Genomic DNA, 5,268 nt, shown 5'->3' with positions numbered 1-5,268 from the left:
TCGAGAAATAACATACTAACAAAGGAAGAAATTCCTTCACGATAGTCGATATTAATTTTGGGAGGATCTGTTTTTGTTTAAACAATGTATAGATAACATAATTAGGAAATGTGTAGCTAGACGTGAAATTGATGAGATCCTTTACCACTACCATTCATCTCCAAGTGGGGGACACTGTGGTGGTTCCTGCACTTCAGCAAAGATCTTACAAGAAGGATTCTTTTGGCCTATGGTGTTGAAAGATGCGTATGCACATGTGAAAAATTTTAATAGACGCCAAAGGACCGGAAACATATCAAGATGGAATGATATGCCATTGATGAACATTTTAGAAGTAGAGTTATTTGATGTGTGGGGCATTTATTTTCTAGGCCTGTTCCCTTTTTCTTATGGTAACAGGTATATATTGGTAGCAGTGAATTACATATCCAAGTGGGTTGATGCCGAGGCATATCTAATGCTAAGGTTGTTATGTGATTCCTACATAAGCTTGTGTTTACATGGTTTGAGATTTTGAGAGCTATAATTATCGATGAAGGATCTCACTTTGTAAACAAATGGCTTAAGTGATTTTCTAACAAGTACGATGTGAAACACAAGATTGCCACTGCTTATCATCCACAGTCAAATGTGCAAGCTGAACGGGTAAACTGTGAGATCAAAGGAATCCTTGAGAAAGTGGTGCGACATGATAGAAAAGATTGGTCTCGAAGGCTCAATGATGCTCTATGGGCATATCAAATCACTTTTAAGACATCGTTAGGAATGAGTCCTTATTGGTTAGTCTTTGGGAAGGCGTGTCATTTGCCGCTTGAGTTGGAGAATAAAGCTCATTGGGCTTTAAAGCAATTAAATTTAGATCTTAAGCAAGCCAGTGAGAGAAAGATGTTACAGCTTGATAAGTTTGAGGAATTGAGGTTATTTTTATATGAGAATGCTAAGATGTATGAAGAAAAGACGAAGAGATGGCATGAAAACCATATATAACCTCGTGAATTCAGAGAAGGATAGAAAGTATTATTGTTTAATTCGAGGCAACGGTTATTTTCGAGAAAGCTCAAATCTCGATGGAAAGGACCTTATATCATTTATAAATTTTACCCATATGGAGCGGTAAAATTGTACAACAACAAGGGAGGTACGTTTAAAGTTAATGGTCAACGTCTCAAACACTATTGGGATGGTGAAGTAGAGCGAGTTGAAACCTCGTTCAATTTAATAGACCCTTAATTTTTATGTTTTTATTTTTAATAAATGGTATACTTAGAAATTATTTTCTTGATTTAATACATTAAATTAAGCCTGTCTAAGGAGATTGGAACTTAAACGGGATCATTTGTGACCCTTCCAACCTTTCCTTGGATATTAATTTGATGTAATCTTTCGAGAAGGAGTTTTCTGAGTAATCCAAAATTTTTAATTTCAATTTCAATTTCAATTTGTTTATATTTAATAAAAGGGTCAATTTGGCCTAAGAATTAATTAGTTTATTTTTCTAGTTCAATTGAATTTTTCAATACAATAAAATAATTGCAGTTTGGGGTTGAGGCCCAGAACAATGAAGATGAGAAATTTACCCACTAGGTGCCATCCATAGTGTCCCCAAAACCCTAATTTTTCCAACACTTTTCCCTTCCCTCTTTACCTTGCCACCTAAGTAATTCTTGTAGCTAAATTTTTACTACAAATTTTCCCTAATCCATTACTATATAAAACCCTTCATACCATCATATTTTTCACAACTATTCAAGCAACTAGCTTAAATACTAGCCATCCATTCCATTCCTCTTTGCCACAAGCCTCAAATCCCAAAAAATTTCCCTGATTTTCTTCCCTTGTCAGAAGTCCCTCCTATCGCTGCTGCAATATCATTGTTGGAGCAGCTTTGTCGCCACGACAAGCCCATCATATTCACAAGATCACACATTGTTGATTTTTTCCCTTCCTTTTGCCAAAACTCTACCTATTTTTGGGGAAAAATACCATGTCTCACAAAAGAACTGGATCTTTCAAGACTTCTATCGAAAATCCAATTGTAATTCAAGATGAGAAAGGAAGGGAAATATTTGATTCCATATTCAAGAATCAACCCATGATGCCGGAAAAAGGTTTCAATTTGAAGAGCAATGACAAGATGGTTATGCCATTGTCAATTTGAAAGACAATTAATACTTTAAATTGGGAGCAATTCTGTGGTGCACGTTCAATGTTTGATGAATATTTAGTGTAAGAGTTCTATGTCAACTTGACCCCACACCAGATGTTAATGAAGTTTTTTTTTGTAAGAAGGTACCCCTTACTTTTAAATCCATTAATGATTTGTTTCATTTACCTGATGTTGAAGAAGATGAGTACTCTGCCATGATGATGAATATCAATTGGGATTTTCTGTAACAAGTTCTTAATGTGGTTACAAATTCGTGATCACAATGGATTATAAGAAAGTATGATAGTCATTCTTGCCAAAGAGAATATTTAAATCCAGTAGCTAAGGTATGGTTCTATTTTATTCGATATGGCTTCGTGCCTATCTCACATAGTTCCACCAACTCAATGGAACTAATGCTTTTGTTATATGCGATTATGATAGAAAAGTCTATCCATGTTGGGAGAATTATTCTCAAAGAGATCCAAGACAGTGCTAGGAAAAAGGTAGAAAGTGCCTACTTTCCATCATTGATTACTTCACTTTACGTGAGGGCCCAAGGAAGATCAAAAGCAAACCTAAGGACCGTTATGTTCAAGGTTGCATAATAAGGCATGACCTTGAGAGGTTAGTGGAGAATGTTGGATTATTAAACAAAGTTGAACCAAATGATCCAACCGAACCAGAATCAAAAGCTTTATCAACCAAATTTGAACTAGAAGCTGACTCAATTGATAAGATAGAATAAGCAGAAACTAAAGAGGAACCAAATAACCCTGAAACGAGGGTAGAGGCAAATGCTGCTAAACCAGTGGAGCCAAATTTTAATCATGAGTTAACCATTCCTATTTCCTCAAACATTATGAAGAATTTGGAATTTTCAACTATGATGGATATGTGGAAATCATGCATAACCAACAACAAGCTTACTGGAGATATGCAAAAGTTAGAGATGATACCTTACGAAATACTTTAAAAAATATCTCTAACACTTTTGTTCCCAAGTTCCCATATCATATCTTCGAGACATGGCAAGAGGAAATTATAGGATCAAGTGCAACAAAGAAGGGAAAAGGAAAAGGACATGAAAGATGACACAAATGAAAATGGGGAAAATTTCTTATCCTTAGTATTTATTTTTAAGTGTTTATTTCTATTCCTTAGTTAGTATTTTGCTTTTGTATAATAAATAAGATATTGCAAGCATGAATAAAATAAGGACAATGACTCTTCATTAGAAAAAAGTGAAGTGATGTGGTAATGAGAATAAACATGTCTAGGATTAGATTGTAGAGAAAGACTTGGAATTCAAGCTATCTTCATGATTCATATCTCTTTCTTGCTTTCCTACCTAGTTTTCAATTTTCATTCGTTACTTTGTTTTCACAATGAGGACATTGCTTCTTTTTAAAAGGGGTAAGGAAATATTTGTATAAATTTTAAAAATTTTAACTATGTTTCAATCTTTTCCATATAAAGATGCTGAAAAAAATGAATGTTCAAAAAGAATTTTTGTTCATAAGTTAGTCCAAATGCAAGCATAAATTCTAATTTTATATGAGTTTTTTTATGTTATCTTGAGTTATGGAATGCCTGTGTATTCTTAGGTCTTATGTAACCTTTTACCATAAAATTAAACTTCTTTTGAAATAAATATGCAAGGTTTAAGTTCTTAGAATTGACTTAGTAACTTTCTTAAGGCGAAATCCTAGGAGGCATAAGAATCTAAACATGATTTAGGCATATTTTCTTTGGATCATTTGAGCCTTTCAAGCCTACCATATAAATTTTGACCCTTGAAACCTTAATTTGAGCCTTAAAGCCTATTTTATTGTTATTTACCTATATCATAAGCCATGCTACCATCTTTTTAAATTTTATCTTATTTTTGCACCTATCTTAACTATACTTGTCTTAGTGAGCAAAGATCGAGGAAAAATAGAAAAAGATGTACATGTTCTTCGTTTGTTAAATAAAAAAAAGTTTTATTAAAATGTTAAGCAAAAATAGCAAAATAAATTCTCAAAGTATTGAGAAGTATTAGGCATATGTTTCAAAATTAAGTTTGGGGGGTGAAAATACCCATTTGCAGGAAGAATGTACATCAAATTGATTCAAGGCAAAGATAGGGTTAAGATTACTAAACCTAAAATTCACTTCTCTTTATTCCTACCTCAAGCCTAGCCCCATTACAACCTTATAAAAGACCTATTGGTTTAGAGATTATGCCAACTACATTAGTGCAGAGGAAATGCTAAGTTCAACATATGAGGACAATTAATTAGACCTTGTGATTGCTTTGTTTGATTGATAAGGAAACTTTGATCAAATGGTGAATGTTATGTATGATATTCAAAAGCATGCATTCTGTAACTTATATTAGCATTTTCTCGCACTTAAAATAAAATTCTAAAATAATGTTTACATATGAGTGACTTATTAATGAAAAGAATTTCTGAGCATGATTTTGTTGATGCATGGTTATGTGCAAAGATTGATGCTGCTTAATCTTATTAGAAAATTACCTTAGCAAAAGTTGTGTTTTACATTAAACATTACTCGGGATGAGTAATGGAATAAGTTTGGGGGGTGTGTAAACTCTAAATTTTATAGGGTTTTTTTAGTCGTTTTTACCATGTTTTTACTTAAAAATAACATTAATCCTGAGCAATTGTTAATGAATTTAATGAATTTTTCTTAAATCTCAATCATGGACATGAATTTATGAAATATGCAAATTTGTGCTTTATTATATGAATTTTGTGTATAAATTAAATCATTTTCATGTTATTTATTAATGTGCTATGTTTTAATAATGAAGTGGGACCATGAGGTGATATAATATGGAGCTCAGTACAATTCTTGCATGGGAACAAATCCACCCTACTTGAACAACAAAACCATGAAAAATTAGATCATAAGGATGTTAATTTGACCCAGTTTAAGTGATGATACATGGTGGACATAACTGGTTTTTTATTGGGTCATGAAACTGTCCAACAAGAGGGAGTCAAGCCCAAATTTAGCACAAGCCTATGGCTACCCAAAAATCAGCATTGGGATAACTATTTGGAGGTTTCTACATTTTGAAAATCATTAAATATCAGCACATAAAGGCTGCT

Source organism: Gossypium arboreum, chromosome 1 (genome assembly GCF_025698485.1).
Source record: "Gossypium arboreum isolate Shixiya-1 chromosome 1, ASM2569848v2, whole genome shotgun sequence".
In the NCBI taxonomy this organism is placed as follows: Eukaryota; Viridiplantae; Streptophyta; class Magnoliopsida; order Malvales; family Malvaceae; genus Gossypium; species Gossypium arboreum.
The sequence above is the reverse complement of the archived record's forward strand: the minus strand, read 5'-3'. Positions refer to the sequence as shown.